Source organism: Entelurus aequoreus, linkage group LG10 (assembly GCF_033978785.1).
Source record: "Entelurus aequoreus isolate RoL-2023_Sb linkage group LG10, RoL_Eaeq_v1.1, whole genome shotgun sequence".
Classification (NCBI taxonomy): Eukaryota; Metazoa; Chordata; class Actinopteri; order Syngnathiformes; family Syngnathidae; genus Entelurus; species Entelurus aequoreus.
In genome coordinates, this window is record NC_084740.1 from 47,338,744 (window position 1) to 47,357,122 (window position 18,379).

Below are 18,379 nucleotides of genomic sequence, written 5' to 3' on the forward strand. Positions count from 1 at the left end.
TATATATATATACATATACATACATAGTCATACACATACTGTTGGAGCCAGTTGGAGCCTATCTATATTATTTATTTATTAATTGTTTGACAATGAAATCAAATAATGTCAAGAATGATGTTAATGAATTATTGGATGTTTTAGATTTCATTGTGATTGACTGATTGTTTTCAGCTGCTCACGCTCCTACTGGTGAGCCACTTCCTCCTCCTATAATTAAGAAGACAGGACAGCTGGGTGCCCTTTGTCTGTCTATCATGTTGAAGGAGTGAGGAGTGAAACAGTTTGTTTACCGCTAAACAAGCCACGCTAAACAAGCCACGCTAAACAAGCCACGCTAAAACAAGTTATTTTGAAGCCACGCTAAACAAGTTATTTTGATTATGTTGAAAGTCAACCACGGAGAATATTTTTTGTTTGTGAAAATAAATTATGACCATTTGGAATCTAGAAATATCTCCGCGAGTGCTTATTAAGGAATTTAGTGAGTCAAACACCTCCTCCTCAAGACTACTCTGCATTATTTTTTTGAAACTTTTTTGGAACGCAAGAGTAGCCGTTACACATACATATACACACGTATATATATATATATATATATATATATATATATATATATATATATATATATATATATATATATATATACACACATACATATACACGTCGATAAACACACACATACCTATACCCATACATGCACACACACACACACACACACACACACACACACACACACACACACACACACACACACTCACACACACACACACACACACACACACACACACACACACACACACACACACACACACACACACACACACACACACACTATTATATATACAACAACAAATCCATACACAGGACGGCGGGACAGCGTTCCAAATAAGTCTTTGATGAGCATTCCTCAACTTTATCAGTCTTTTTTGCCACTTGTGCCAGCTTTTTTAAAACATTTTGCAGGCATCAAATTCCAAATGAGCTAATATTTGCAAAAAGTAACAAAGTTTTCCAGTGTGAACATGAAATATCTTGTCTTTGCAGTCTATTCAATCAAATATAAGTTGAAAAGGATTTGTTGTATTCTCTTTTTATTGACCATTTACACAACGTGACAACTTCACTGCTTTTGGCTTTTGTACAACTAATTTCCATCTAATTAATTAGTGATTGCCATCAATGTGCCATATATAGTTAGGACAAGGCACAGTGTCTTTGTATTGTCATACTCCTGGGTGCGGCACCATCAACCTTTTTTATAAATGGGGATGTTCCTATTTCAATGTCCTTCATACAGCAGCCGCATTAGCAGCAGCAGTGTGTGCTTTATTTCTAGATTCATCTTGACACTCAGCAACATATATATTTAGATTTAAGATTTAGATTCAAGATTTAGATTTAAGATTTAGATTTAACATTTAGATTTAAGATTTGTATTTAGATTTAGATTTAAGATTTAAGATTTAAGATTTGTATTTAGATTTAGATTTAAGATTTGTATTTAGATGTAGATTTAAGATTTAGATTTAAGATTTAGATTTAAGATTTAGATTTAAGATTTGTATTTAGATTTAGATTTAAGATTTAGATTTAAGATTTAGATTTAAGATTTGTATTTAGATTTAGATTTAAGATTTATATTTAAGATTTGTATTTAGATTTAGATTTAAGATTTAGATTTAAGATTTAGATTTAAGATTTAGATTTAAGATTTGTATTTAGATTTAGATTTAAGATTTAGATTTAAGATTTAGATTTAAGATTTGTATTTAGATTCAGATTCAAGATTTAGATTTAAGATTTAGATTTAAGATTTAGATTTAAGATGTAGTTTTAGATTTAAAATGTAGTTTTAGATTTTAAATGTAATTTTAAATTTAGCGCTCAAAATTAGATTTAAGATTTAGATTCAACATTTAGCGCTCACGTTAAAATAAAGATTTAGATTGAAAATTTAGATTTAGATTGAAAATTTAGCACTCACATTTAGATATAGATTTAGATTGAAGATTTTGATTTAAATTGACATTTAGATTGAAAATTTAGCACTCACATTTAGATATACATTTAGATTTAACATGTAGGTTTGAATTTAAGATTTAGGTTTAGTTTTAACATTTAGCGTTCACATTTAGATTTAGATTTAATATTTGGGTTTAGATTTAACAATTAGGTTTATATTTAAGATATAGGTTTAGATTTAAACCTATATGGGGACGGTGTGGCGAAGTTGGTAGAGTGGCCGTGCCAGCAATCTGAGGGTTCCTGGTTCAATCCCCACCTTCTACCATCCTAGTCACGTACGTTGTGTCCTTGAGCAAGACACTTCACCCTTGCTCCTGATGGGCCTGGTTAGCGCCGTGCATGGCAGCTCCCGCCATCAGTGTGTGAATGTGTGTGAGTGTGTGAGTGAATGTGTGTGTGTGAATGTGTGTGTGTGTGTGTGTGTGAATGTGTGTGTGTGTGAATGTGTGTGTGTGTGAATGTGTGTGTGAATGGGTGAATGTGGAAATAGTGTCAAAGCGCTTTGAGTTCCTTAGAAAAAGGTAGAAAAGCGCTATACAAGTACAACCCATTTACCATTTAAAGTTTAGCACTCACATTTAGATCTAGATTTAAGATTTAGGTTTAGTTTTAACATTTAGTGCTCAGATTTAGATTTAAATTTAGATTTAAGGTTTAGGTTTAGATTTAACATATAGATTAATATTTAAGAATTATGTTTAGATTCAACATTTAGATATAATGTTTAGAGTCAACATTTAAATGCGATAAAAATGGTATTTCTCTAAGTTAGGGCAGCTTAGAAAGAGTGATTTCATTCCACAAAAATGAAGTAAGGACAAGGCATTGCTTTTAATTTCATACAGTATTAGTTTTTGCTGTGTAAGTACATGAATATATATATATATATATATATATATATATATATATATATATATATATATATATATATATATATATATATATATATATAATTTAATTTCATATATATAGTTTAATTTCATGCAGTATTAGTTGTTACAGCGTAAGTATATGAATATATATATATATATATATGTATATATATATATATATATATATATATATATATATATATATATATATATATATATATATATATATATATATATATATATATATATATATATATATATATATATATCTTTATATATATATATATATATATATATATATATATATATATATATATATATATATATATATATATATATATATATATATATATATATATATATATATATATGTATAATGTAATGTGATCCAGTATTAGTTGTTACAGTGGGCGTACATGAATATAGCCCATGTGACATACTCCGCTGCAGTAGATGGCAGTATGCACCTTTCATGTCATTGCTGCAAGCTGCCGTTAAACTAAAGGAAGAATTAGTCAAAGGTTCTTTGATATGAAAGAGCTGCTACTTCAAAGAGCAGGATCTTTTAAAGCCGGATCGTTCGCCAACGACCCATCACTAGGTGTTGAAACAACGTCTTCATCTCATCTCTTTTTGCACTCCAACTAATGACTTACTATGTAGTAGAATTTCTGACCTTTGACCTATATTTCTTGTCTTTTAAGAATGTCCGCTCATTTTCAATTCTCTTCTATTTTGTGCCATTGAATGGACCAGTTGTGGGACAAAGGTGAATATGGAGTTATGCCAACCTGTCTACAGAATGTTTAGATTTTCCAAATATGACTAGGAGATACAAGGTTGTTTTGGAACAGACAAAACCAAAACAAAACAATCGTGGCGCATTAGATAACAAACAATGACGCACAAGAGACATATAAAAAATGGCAGAAGACCGGAACTCGACGGTGATTTTGGCTTGTGTGTGTCTTGTTTACTCTGGAGTAACATGTGGTCTGTCTGCACGGCCAACTTAATTCAACCTGCACTTCTGATAATGGGTAAATAAATTTGTTGTACATTTGTTGTACTAAACTACTTTTGTTGCCTGCTTAAGCTTCGGACAATCCACTACACAAATTGGCGTCACGAACAGGATGGTTTAGAAGCTACAGGTCGACAGCCGCTCCCGCTCTCTCTGTCAGGCAGACAGTGTGCTGCACGCGCGCATAACAAGGTAAGCGTTTTGCTTAAAGTGTAAACATTTTCTTCCTGGAGAGAGCCGGATCGATAAGACTAATTGCTGAATCTATTTTTGATAAAAAATAGGTTTAGTCAGGTTCTCCAAAAACAACCTGGAATGGGGTAAATTATGGTTGGATTGAGTTGTTTTATATGTGATCATTTGTCTGTGTGTTTGTTGAAAACTTGTGATTTCTTGTTTTTAACATAAGGTGATTGTTATTAGAATTTTGGTGGTTTGGAGTGTAGAAGCACAGACGATGTGAGACGAAAAATTTCTTTTAACCTCTTCATCCTCTGTCGTAGCTGGCAGAGGATGCTTCTTTCTGCAAGTACATCAGAATTATCCAGAGTTGGACAAAGATACATTTAAGGCAAGGTTTGCTAACTGGTGTGACATTTGGCCCATATAAAATTGATACGTCTGTGAAAGTGCGAGACACCTGTCTATGTGGAAACTGCAGCGGTCCCTAGTCCTTGTGACTCAGCGTGTAAAAAAGCCTCATATTAGGTGACCATTCAGTGACTCCGGTAAAGGAGATCAACTGAGCCAAGTTGTCACGAATCTGTTTAATGGCTGCAGAATAGACAGGTGGCGTCTCGGGCTCCATATGGTAGAGCTTTGGTGAAACTTGGTGAAACTGTATGGACTGACCAGACACGATGTCTGTAGGATTGCTGGGTGATTCCTGGTGGTCCTATGGCGCCTTAGAGGCCAGTGATCCGTGTTGGTCAGTTTGATAACGCAGGTGCTGCTCCAATGAAACGGGTTAATCGCCGTTTTATGAGCAATGATGGAACCTGGTTTTTGTGATATGAGACGGCCGATTCCACAAAAGCACGCGTGCATTAGTTGTTTATATTTGTCCGGACAATGGGGTGGTATGGTATATTAACAATGTGTGTGTATAATGATGAATGCTGAAATGTGTGTGTATTGAGTGAGTCAGTTTATGTTGGTACATTTAGATATATGCATAATTTAATAACTTTTGTGTAGCACCTGGTTTCTTATCTGGTTTAATTCCCCCCTTCCTTCCCCCCCCCCCCCCTCTCGCAACCTCCCTTCACGCTTTTTCTCACAGCCCCGCTATCTGTAAAAGTTAGGAAATTGTCTAAAATGTGTGTGCGTGTGAGAAAGTAGACAAAGTTTATGTACAGAAAACATATGAGTGAATGATCTATCCATTTAATTATCTTATTCCGCTCTCGGAGGTTGGATCGCGGGGGCAGCAGCCTAAGCAGGGAAGTCCAGAATACCCTCCTTAAACTTGACTATTTGTCCATCTAAGAGTGAATGATAAATGTTCTTATTATTAAGGTTCTGATATGATACAGCTGTGCTTCTGGATGAGAAAAATAGTTGTCTATTGCATTTACTTTTAACTGTGCTGGTGATTGTAACTGTGTGACACTGTGGTTTGAAAAAAAAAAAAAAAAAAAAAAAAAAAAAAAAGGAGGCCCTGCTGGAAGACATTTAAGATAAGGGATGTGTGCGTGTGACGAGGCTGTGTGAGTGACAGCTGCGTGAGGCGTGGGCCGAAGAGGTGTGACAATGTTAGGATAGCATTGAGCTAGGATAGCATTAAGCTAGGTTAGCATTGAGTTAGCATAGCATTGGATTAGTTTAGCATTGAGCTAGGTTTAAAGAATACAAAAATAAATAAATAAATAAAAAATATATAAATATATATAGTGGACAGCTGTACTCAAATCTGAAGAGAAGGCTGACAGGTTGGTTTTGATAATAGGAAAAATAAAATATACTGTATATGAATAAATAAACATTTAAATATCAATACATGGGTCTCGCTTCCTGTTGGGTGGGGTCCGTGCCCGTGTGGCCCGACCTTGCGCTGTGGGGTCTCTGTTGGCGACTTGATGTGGTGGCGGCGCGGCGCCCGTGTCTGGTCTGGATACTGTGTCTCGGTTGTTTGGGCGGTGGTGTGTTTGTGCGGGTTTGGGTTGGGGTGGTGGGGTCTTTTGGCGGGGGGGGGGGGGGGCGTTTGGGCTTGCTGGCGTTTGGGCTTGCTGGCGGGCTGGCGCTGGCTGGTATCTGTGATTCTGTTGGCGTGTGGTTGCCGGTCGCGTTTTTTTTTTTGATCGCTTTGATTTGATTGGGTGGTGCTGGCTGTCTGTGGGTGTTGTGGCTGCTGTTTCTGCTGCCGTTTGTTTGTGGTGTGGGTGCCCGTGGCTGCGGGGTCTGGTGCAGGGGGGTGGCTGATGTTGTGACTGGTGGCAGCGCGCGCGCGTGGTGGTTGTCGGGGCTGACAAACTGTGTATATGTATGTGTATGTGTATGTGTGTATGTATGTATGTATGTATGTATGTATATATATGTGTATGTGTATGCATGTGTATGTGTGTGTATGTGTACATGTGTATGTTTATGTGTATGTATATATATATGTATGTATATTTCTGGGGGTACGTTCTGGGCCTGCCTGTCGGGTGGGGGTCGGCGCCTCAGGCTACTGCATCCGGACTGCGTGTCTGGAGCTCCTGGGTCCCGCCGTCCATCCCTTCCGGGTGCCCGTCTTGGTTGGGGCCTGCTGGGTCTGGTCCCTGCGTCTACTGTGGTGGCTTGGTGCTGCAGGGTATTCCGAGGTGCTGCGAGTCGGCCAGTTGTTGGGGTAGCGACCTTGTGTGTCAGCATGTCTGTGATCTTCTTTTAATTCTTTTTTTATTTATGTATTTATTTATTTTTTTTATAAATAGATTTAATTATTATTTTTATTTTTTTTTCCCCCTTTTTTAAAAAAATATATTTTATTAATATTATTATTATTATAATTATTATGTATTTATTTATTTTATTTATTTATTCCCCTACCTCAGGGGGGGGACTCGGCGGGGCGGTTGCTGGTTGTTCCATCTCCATCGTTGGGGTCCCTGCGGGTGGGGTGGGTGGTTCCTGTGGCCCCGTGCTGGGTGGTCCTGTGGCGGCCGGCTTGGGTGGGGTGGCCGCGGGCTGGCCTCGCCGCGCTCTCCGGGGGTGGGGGGGGGGGTGGGGGGGCTCGTGGGGGCCCTGTTGCCGGTGGGGCGGGGGCGGTCTTCCCGTCCGGTTGCGGGGGTCTCCGGGCCCCTCGGGCGGGGCGTCCCGCCTTTTTGTCCGTGTGGGGTGTGGTCTCTCGCTGGCTTGGGGTCTGGCTTCCCCCTGTTTTTCTCGTGCCTTGTCCTCTGCCGGGTGCGTCTGTCTGCGGCCTGCTGCTGGCCCTTGTGGGCGGCACGGTGGGCCAGGCTCTGGGGTTCCTGTCGCTGTCCGGCTTGGCTGCGTGGGGGCGGTGGCCCCTGGTTCCCTGGGCACCACACCTACTGTTTGTGGGATGGGTTCTCGGGGAGGCTGGGGCCGTACTCTGGCTCCCGCACACACTGGGAGTCAAATGTATTGTACATGCAAATTCACATATACTCACACACATACATACAGACATACATAGGTACCTACGCTCCCACATACATATACAAATAAATACAGTACATATTTACACACTCAAAGTTCGTACATCCACACGCACATTCATTATACAAACATACTGTATACACATACTGTACATATACATTCACTGTAAAAACATACATATACACATACTGTACATATACATTCACTGTACAAACACACACATACACATACTACACATACATTCACTGTACAAACACACACATACATATACTGTACATATACATTCACTGTACAAACACACATTTACACATACTGTACATATACATTCACTGTTCAAACACACATACTGTATACACATACTGTACATATACATTCGCTGTACACACATATACACATACTGTACATATACATTCACTGTACAAGCACACATACACATACTGTACATATACATTCACTGTACAAACACACATATACACATACTGTACATATACATTCACTGTACAAACACACATATACACATACTGTACATATACATTCACTGTACAAACACACATATACACATACTGTACATATACATTCACTGTACAAACACACATATACACATACTGTACATATACATTCACTGTACAAGCACACATACACATACTGTGCATATACAAGTACATATGCACACATACACTCATGCACATAATCACGTTTCATCAAACATATATTAACGTTGTTGCCCTAGGGTAAACTGGGTATAACACATGGCACACTGACAAAGCTTAACCTATTGTTACTATAACAATCTACAAGGTTAAGGTTGCTTCTCTTTCTTCCCCTCCATTTTTCTGCATTCTTTCGTATCTCAAGTTATCATTATGTATATGTATTGTTGCATTTGAACAATTGTATTGTTGATAATAAAGGTAAAGTACTGGTATTGTTTATTATCAATAGCACTATTTCTATTGGTATTCATATTGCTCCATTTTTAGTGTAATAATGCTCATTGTCATTTCTGTATTTTTTTTTTTTTTTTTTTTTTTAATTTTCGCTAACTGCTTATTTGCTATTACTTTTACCATCATATTTGTACATGTCGTATTTGCTGATGTTGCTCTGTTGTTGTTGTTGTTGTTGTTGTTGTGTTTGCTGTTGTTGTTTTTGTCTCTCTGTCTAATCCCCCTCTTGTCCCCACAATTCCCCCCTCTGTCTTCCTTTTTCTCTCTTTCTATCCCCTCCTGCTCCGGCCCGGCTGCACCAAATGATAATATAAATACATTTAATAAAGTCAAAATACAAGTAAGGCAACAAGAGAAGTATCCTACACTTCTCTTTTGTAAAGTAAATCTGAACAGCCGATATGGGCATCTACATCTGCTATATGATTTGCCCGAGAAGCTGGGCAGGACATAAAAAAAAATAAAAATAAAATAAAAAATAAAAAATAAATAAATATCAATACATACATTTGGACTGGGACATTGAAGCATTGTTAAATTCATTAGTCATTAATTATGTGTGTAAAATATTGTATTGAACAGCCTTGCTGCTTATCTGATCCATCCAGTTCCTGTGTGGAAGTTGAGACACACGCACGCACATCATAGATTAGGACACATTGTAACTTTGAATTAATAGTTATACAACAAATAAATTAATAATATTGAATTTAAATTTGATACAGATAAATTGATTATACATTGACATTTTAATTTTTTTTTAGGAATAAACACACAATAAAATAAAAGTTACATTTATATTCTAATACATCTAAGGGCATCTGTGCAAACTGTGAAACATAGAGTCTGAAGAAGTACAGATAAGCGTCGCCAACACTCAGCGCCATTGTCAAAACAAAACGTAGAGAAGCGTTAAACAAATTCTAATCAGAAGGAAGACAGACCAAAATATGAGAACTTAAGTAAACAGACAGCAAGTAAACCAGAAATAATAATGTAAATAAATAACAAAGAAAGCAAATTTCTATGTGACATTGGTGCATGTAGAATTACATGTAGAGAATAAAACTAAATGGAAATAACTGTCTGCAAGATGAGCATGACGTCATGAATTGTGCTCGGGTTAGTAATAAATAGATAGATAGACAGATAAAACGTTATTGATTCCTTCAGGAGAGTTCCCTCAGGAAGAAGAAGTAAAAAGTAAACAGTAACTAATAAGGGTATAAATGGAAACAAAATAGAAAAATATTACAAGGAGAATAAAAATAGAACAGTAAAATAAGAGAAACTAGGCATTAACGACCATGAGATAAAAAAGTATTGCACTGTTATTGTTTTGCATTCCCTGTCATCCTAGCCCCCCCAAAGAGGAGTTGTACAGTCTAATGATGTATGAGACAAAGGATTTTTTATAGGCTAAACCAGTAGTTCTCAAAGGAGGGTATGGTGTTTCCGCCCGGACAAAAAAGGGGGGTACTTGAAGGTATGCCAAGGGGTACCTGAGATTTTAAATATTTTAAAATAGCGACAATTCAAAATCCTTTATAAATATAATTATAGAAGAATAATTCTTCAACAAAATAAATATTTAGAATTAAGTTCACAAGCCCAGATGGATCTCTATTGCAATATCCAAAGAAGGTTGATGATTGATTATATGTATAGAAATCTTTATTATAATTTAATCACTTGTTTAATTTTGAAAACGTTTTAGTTATTCTTATTTTTTTGTTTGTCCAAATAAGTCAAGTAAGACCACAACAAATGAGCAATATGGTGCACTGTTATACAATTTAATAAATCAGAAAATGATGACATTATGCTGTATTTTATTTCTTTATTTTACTGGAAAAAAAAAAAAAAGGTTGAAAACCACTGCCCTAAATCATATCTAAAGCTAAAATTATTTTATAAGACTGATTATTGTGGATTATTGTGTTTGTATTGTGAGAGAAGGAGAGAAAGTGAGAGAGAGAGGAAGAGAGAGCAGGTGAAAAAACGGATTGAGGGTGAAGAGGATGGTTTGAGTAAATATGGGAAAAGGATGTTTATAACCTTACGTTATGTGAATGGTTTCTAGGAGAACAGAAAATAGAAACATTGTGTGAAGTGTAAGGAAGAGATGGATACAGGATGTTGTTTGTAAAGGAAAACGAAAGTGAAGAATAGATGAGAAAGAGACAAATGAAGGTATTCGTAAATGGTATGCTGTTGATTGTGGTTAGCTGCAAGTTTGTTTATTTGTTTGTTTAGTTGTTTGAGTGAAATGGGAAGAAATCAATAGGAATAATTACATGCAAAATGGAATAAAACTATGAGTGCGATAGATAATGAATGAATAAATGAAATAGGTTTATTTTGGTCATATAATCAACCATCAACCAATTTGTGTGAGCAGTTTAACAGTAAATTAGACATATTAACAATCATACACATTTACACACAGAAAAGAAAAGAAAAAAGAATGACCGACAAAAAGAATAGGCAGAAGCCAAAGCTTATATTGGCCTATGATATACATTTACTGAACATTAAATTACCTGGAACATCAACGTTAAAAGATGAAAGTAATTGTTACTATATTTTATAATGATCAAAAAACTTTACTTTTCAAGGGTCTTCAAAACCATAACAAAAAACTACATGTGTTCAGCTCATCACTGAGTAATGGTACATCATTTAACTCCTAAAACTGAAATACATTTGTGTTTTTATTTTATTTTACTTGACCTATTTCAAAAATCAATATCCCCCGTGAATGATAGTTTTCTCCTCATAATGTAAACAAGCTAAGAATACAAACTGGAAGGCTGTTGTTCTTCACTCGGAAACATAATTGCCATTGTTTTAAAATTAAATTATCTGAACATTTAACACATTATGACTTATAAAAAATAGATTGGTATGATCATAACAATAATGCTTTGTGTAATATTGAAATGAGCCTTTTAAGTTTAAGTATTGGGTCTATATTTCTTCTATAAACATTTCCCCAAACTTCAAAACAATATTACATATGGAAAAATGAATGAATAATACAACATGTGCAGACATTTCTTATTCAGCATGTGTTTTACTTTATACCGAATAGCAATGGATTTGGATATTTTTCTTTAATATGTTCAATATGTGGCTTCAAACATATTTATGATCAATTATTATTCTCAAGAAGTTAGTTCATATACTCTGTCAAGTTACTCTTTCTGGTAAAGATTTAGTCTTATTAATTTCTACATATTGAGATCTATTACTTAAAATAACTACTTAACCACTATTGTGAAACACTTTTAATTTATGGGAGTATTGGGATAGGATTGAGGAAGATGTCTGCTGTGGTGGTGGTTAGTTTGGAAATCAATTTAATAAAAGTAAGTTTAAGTCAGGTAACTTTAAAGTGCAGTCTGACATTTTAGTTTGGAGTAATTTATATTTTTATTTAGACATTGCGGTACACCATACTTCTGGATGTTGAGCTAGAAGAGGATAATGGCATGACAGAATAAAGTTAGAGTTAAAGTTGGGGTGCCAGTGATTGTCACACACACACTGGGTGTGGTGGAATTTGTCCTCTGCATTTGGCCCATCCCCGTGATCGCCCCTGGGAGGTGGGGGGAGCAGTGGGCAGCAGCGGTGCCGCGCCCGGGAATCATTTTTGGTGATTTGGCTCAAAAATTTTTTATAGACTTTGGTATGACTCGGCCGGAGTTTTGAACTTGCGACCTGCCGATCTCAGGGCGGACACTCTAACCACTAGGCCACTGAGATGAAGGAGGCACACCAAATCTCAACAGCTTTCAGTTAGCTATAGATTTTGAGAGTATAATGCGAATAATTATAACTTTACAACCGTTTGCTGTGAATAGTGTTGAATAATAATTACAAATAACAGCCTACATTAATAAATAGAATAAGAGCCGATATGTAAAGTGTTAAAAAGAGGAGAAGTGTGATTAAGCCTGGCGCTTAGAGCATGGCCTTGTGTGTTTGTTGTGACTAGGTTGGATAACCAGTCGGAGACAGGCAAGGCAAGGCGGGGCAGCTTTGTTTGTGTGGCGTTTTTCCAGGAAAGGGCAGACTCAAAGTGCTTCACAGACAACAAAGTGAAATGAAAGAAAATAAAAGCAAAATTAAAATGCGGACAATACAAATAAAAACAGTGCGGACGTTAAAAGTTAAAAGATTAAAAGATTTAGCTGAAAGAGAAGGAGAAACGTGAATAAATACATTCTTTTGTTTTGGAGAATATCACGTACAGCAGGAGGTCAGAGTGCAAGCATGACAGCTTGCTCGCGCCTACTGATAGACAAATGATAGTTTAATTAACTTATAGATAATCTTTAAGTGAATTAAAAGGGTACTTAAATACACATGAAGTAGTATGTATAATCTTTGAATTAAGGTTATTGATTAGCAATTAATGGGATAGTTAAGACTGTAATTTTAAAACGTGATATGCAAAATTGAACTAACCGAGAGGATATGAAAACGATGGGTGTACATGTTTTGAGTTCCAAATTCTGGAGGAAAAAACCTCAACAAAACGTAAAACCATACAGACGGACTTGGGTGGTAGCCACGGTTGTGCTAGGTCAAGCGAGGGTGGAAAGGATATGCAGCACGGGGACTGCCAATCTGAACAAGACAAGCTCCAAAGTTGTAGCCAGAACATGCTCACAAAAAATACAGGTGTGACAGCAGGACGAACAGCAGGATACAAACAGACCCCTGCTGGACATAAGTGTCAACGGACAATGTTCAACACAATCTTTGAAGCATTCCTTTGTGGTCAACCTGCACACACCTTGTAATGACCTGCTTACGAACTGTGCCCTGACAATTCAATACCGCACAGAAGGAACTTCCTGATGTTGCCTGACAGCACGACATCAGCTGACAACTACTGGGGACGCCTCCCAGGAACGAGTGGAAGACGGGGACTGCTCCAACTGTCCTAGCACTGGCTGACTGAGGTGCGTCCGTGTGTCCTGCCACCCAAACCGCCAAAGTGTATGATCACCAATTAGACGACTCATAATAGGAGCCTTTTGACTCTTATATATGGTGGGACTCAAGGTATGGCCGCTCATGTGAACTATCCTTACAACAATTAGAATGGTATAAGATGGACAACTAATGACCCACATTGTTCCTTTGCTCTCTGTCCTGCCTACGAAACCAAAAATTTAGGTCAAATGATAAAACAGGGCGTAGCTGCCGCTGATTGAACCGATACGCAAATACCACATTTTCAATTATTTCGGTTGTCTGTTAAAAACATAGCTATTGGTTGCAATTTGGACATTCCTGCTGTAGGCTACAAGGAGCTAGCAGCTATACAACAGCTGAGCTAAAATAACAAATTTAAGCATATCAAAAAATTGTAGTTGCTTATTACATACACAAAGTCGCTTTGAGACAGAAGTCTGTAGAAAGTATTCAGTAACAAACGTGTCCGCATTATTAAACTTTCTACCACAGGAAATATACTGAACAAATACAGCAGTTACTGTCAGACTCTAATCCGGATTACCTTGTCTATCAGAGACATGGTTAAAACCCACAACACCTTTCGTTCTAATTAATGTCCCGGGGGACAAGATTACAGAAAAGACAGATCGAGTGACAAAGGGGGGAGGAATTATGATTTATGAAAGAGAAAACATTAAAAGTAGATCAATTTGAGTATGTTGAAATTAAAATTACATTTTCCTCAGAAATGTATTTCAAGGTAATTGTAGTATACCGACCGACCACAGCTAAAGACATTTTTCTTGATTCATTTTCAGACATCCTCAAACAGCATAGTATGAAAGAAGTAACGTCATGGGGGACGTTAATCTGGACTGGTTAAATAAAACACGTAGAAAGAAACTTAAGGATATTATAAACGGCTTCTACAAGATACAAATGATAAGCAGCCCTACTAGAATTACAATTGGATGACAAAAATCAAAGAGAACATCTGTAAATACACGAATACAAAACCAGAAAGAAGAGTGCTAAAATAAAAATACCATTGGATTCTAATAAAGACATGAGGACTCAGCTCTCATAAGAACAATTATAACAGGTCTAAATACAGATCGTATGATTTAAAAGTTTGGAGGAACAAAGTTACAATGTTTATGCGGAAGTCTAAGGCTGACTTTCACTTAGAATTAATCAAAGTTGCAAAAGGGAACATTAGAAAGTATGGAAAACCAGATACAAACTTACGGAAAGAGAGCAAACAAGAAACAACACTATAACATTAAATATCAATGGCGCTACTGTCGCAGACAGTCTGGACATAAGTAATAATTTTAATGAACATTTCATCCAGTCAGTACAAACCCTGAATAAAAAGTCCCTCAAAATCAGTGCAAATAATTGTCATTTATTCAGGATGGACTAATTTTAGAATTAACAAATGAAACAAAGTTAAACAAAATCTTCCCTGCATTACCAGACTCACGATTTAGATATATATATATGGGTTGGACACTATCTTCCTAAAAACATATAAGGATTGTATTATTACTCGTATAACAACAATTGATAAATAAATTAATAACGGAAAACACTTTCCCTACCACGCCGAGAAACTGCAACTATAATTAAATCCATAAAGCAGGAAATAAAGAAGACCAGAACATGTACAGACCAATTAGCCTTCTCCATGTTATAACAATAGGAATAGAAAATGTGAAATTAAAAAGTGGCTTTGGAGCAATCAAGGCTGCTCACACGGTCAATAAGAGGGGCATTGTGTTGACACATCAACTTAATGTGTAGTATATTTATCCATGAGAGCATTTTTGTTGTAAATTGTGAGGTATGGCTGTTAAAATCTTGGTTGTTGTTATGAATGATCACAGATGTGAACAAGAGCATGTATTGTCTTTGTGTGATGATGTAAATAAGGTGTGGTTGTATTGTATATTAAGAATGTGTCCATGAAGGGGCATTTTAGGACTTCTCTTAATCTGATTACATGCTACAGTATGATTATTTTTTGATTAATTATTGATTATTATGAATGTATATATTTATTATGATTAATTAGTGTCATAATTCCATTGCTTGATTTGTGGATCCCTTTAATTTAGGTAGCCAGGGACTACAGATGGAAAGTAGCTATTTAGATATAATCTGTTACAGAACATATCTGTTTCTGAACTTAATGTTTCTGTGCATTGTTCTATCATAGATAGACTAAATTAAATACAACTATTTAGTGAATTATTGAGGCCACAATAATTCACTAGGTGTTGTAAAATGTCAAAGTACTATTGCAAAAGCGAACAGTGACCTCAAACATGACCTGTCCTCCGCCTCTGTTCTTGTTGCGCTTGACTATCAGCTGTCTTTTCTTTTTCTTGGATGTTTCTGAAACTATTAATACTACTACTACTATTACTATTACTATTACTACGACTAACACTGTCCCTGTGAGAGGGACAGAGGGGGGAGGTGAGTTTGGATTGGGTCAAGTTTGAGCGTGTTGAGGTTTTATTTAATCGATATGATCAATCCGGTACAAGGATAAAGGAACGTAATGATTTAGATTGACAATTGCAGTGGTTGGCGAAAGCAACCCCAACCTCAAAGGAGGGTGCCAATTCAGTAATTAAATGTTTTGTGAATTATCTAATATCCCGACATGGTTTCCCCAAAAAGATTAGGTCAAACAACGGCACCTATTTTAAGAAAACTGGTTATCATCTTCAGTCACAAGATCAGCACTTCTCAGGACCAGCAGCTTCCTAGGAAGGCGGAAAGACCATGAGACCAAAATGGTAAGTTTGCAAAATGTAGAATTTGTGTGCCAGTTCCTCTGTGCAGATTTGAGGATGAAAGCAGCCACTCCAGATTCCCTTGCACTCGCTAAGAGGGGCACGGTCAAAGCCGATCCAGGACCAACACCCGATACCTGACTGTAAGGAACCGAGAGGAGAGACAACACCTTGCCAGCGATGACGAGAACAACTAAGGTTGCCAGCCAATGTGTCCACCGGGACTCCAGCAGCTGTGGAAAGAAGTGTCGGGAGTGCCGAAGAGGCGAGGAGGCCTAGAAGCAAGCCGAGGGCCTGGACCAAAGCCCCACGCCCCATACTCTTCCCCAAAGCCCCCACAGCTCCAACTTTTTCTCAGCTTTTCCCCAATTTCGGCCAGCACGGACATGCCATTGCACAGTCTGCCCAATGGACTGAACCACACCCCAAGAACAGACAGAGACAGACTATTTGAGTGGATCTCTTTCTTCACCAAGGCAGCCAAAAGCCCAACGAGGTGTCGGCAGGCCACCAGCCTGAGGCACCACCGAGCCATCTATACGAGCACTAATCGAACATGGACTCATACGAAATTCAGTTGTGTGTTCAAAATCAATTGATAATTAACAATATTGGTAACTACATCCATTGCAAATGCCGGGAAAAATATTTTTGCAAATGTCTTACAGTCATAAGTCTATATACAGTCATCTATTTATGTTCAATGATGCTCATGATCAAAGTATTTGTTATTCCTTTACTAAATCAAAGGGTAGGCCACTAATTGTGTTCTGTGAGATGGTTTTACTGCAGGCTGGTAAGGTACAGGCAAGGCTTTTTTTATCAGCGAGCAAAAGTTGCAAACTTTATCGTCGATGTTCTCTACTAAATCCTTTCAGCAAAAATATGGCAATATCGCAAAATGATCAAGTATGACACATAGAATGGATCTGCTATTCCTGTTTAAATTAAAACAAATAATTTCAGTAGGCCTTTAACTTCGTCACACATACGGCCCACGGGCCGGATCAGGCCCTCCAACAGGTTTTATCCAGCCCGCGGGATGAGTTTGCTAAGTACAAAAATGAGTCGAAATTTTTGAATGAAAGAAACTGCTGTTTTAAATGTGTCCTCTAGATGTCACAATAGCAATTCTTTGTATCTTTGTAGATGATGCTACATTTAAAAAAAAAACAAAAAAACACATGATGTTAGCGGACCAGTCGAGGAAAATGAGCAAACTACATCAATAACATCCTGTAATTTGATTTTGGTATTCTTTTTTTATCTTGATAGATTGAAAATGAACACCAATGAGTTGACTTATGAACATTATCACATCATTGATTCTGAAAGTGTAAAACAGGACAAATAAAGATAGAATACTATAAAACGCAACATGTAAGTGTAAAAAAAACCCAACAACATTATGATTTGTACATTTTCAGAATGTGTTTGTTCTATTTTTAAACAAAGAAAACAATCTGAAGTTGTCTTTATTTTCAAGTTATCTTGTCGTGATTTTACCAGTCCGGCACACTTGGGAGTAGATTTTTCTCTATGTGGCCCCCATCTAAAATTAGTCTGACACCCCTGGCCTAGATCTTCCTGCGAAAAGCAGATATGAGAAAAAAATCCAACTCTGAAACGGAATAGATCCCTAAAGAATTGTTGAGTAATATCAAGGATTATCCGTCGGTGGCGTTCCCAGACATGTGGAACTATCTTGAGTTCCAGACGTCATTCTACACCACAAAATAGATGAAAGCTTAAAAAGGCATGGATGGCTACAATTTATTTGTGTGTGGCTGGGTCAAGTCAAATAGTATCAAGACTCTCACGGATAAATCATGCGTGTAAGGTTGCATTTTATCATTCAACTTTGCGTCTTGCGAGGACGTCCATGTAAACAAACAAGGACTAGGACCCCACATCTGCCACCCGTGACTGCATATCCATTTAACTAACTAACTATTATTCAATCATCACCATATTTCATGTTTGTCCTGTTTTTGGTTAATAAAAGTCCACAACCATAAAATACTTCCAGTAAGATGTGTAATAAGAGCTATAAATGATTTAGATATGATAGTTTTTATGCATATATTTGATTAGGCCAACCTCACATAATGTGGATGGTTGGCATAAGAG

At 36.9% G+C, this 18,379-nt stretch overlaps 1 long non-coding RNA gene across 2 annotated transcripts; it reads left to right on the forward strand.

Annotated features, from left to right (window-relative positions):
- Nucleotides 1-3,512: 3,512 nt before the first annotated feature.
- On the forward strand, nucleotides 3,513-18,281 carry LOC133658688 (uncharacterized). Of its 2 annotated transcripts, none has more exons than XR_009827511.1 (3): nucleotides 3,513-3,669; nucleotides 3,997-4,116; nucleotides 13,327-18,281. It is a non-coding gene; the product is annotated as an uncharacterized LOC133658688 (long non-coding RNA). The 2 variants fall into 2 exon arrangements; XR_009827512.1 differs by having other exon boundaries at nucleotides 16,185-18,281.
- Nucleotides 18,282-18,379: the final 98 nt, after the last annotated feature.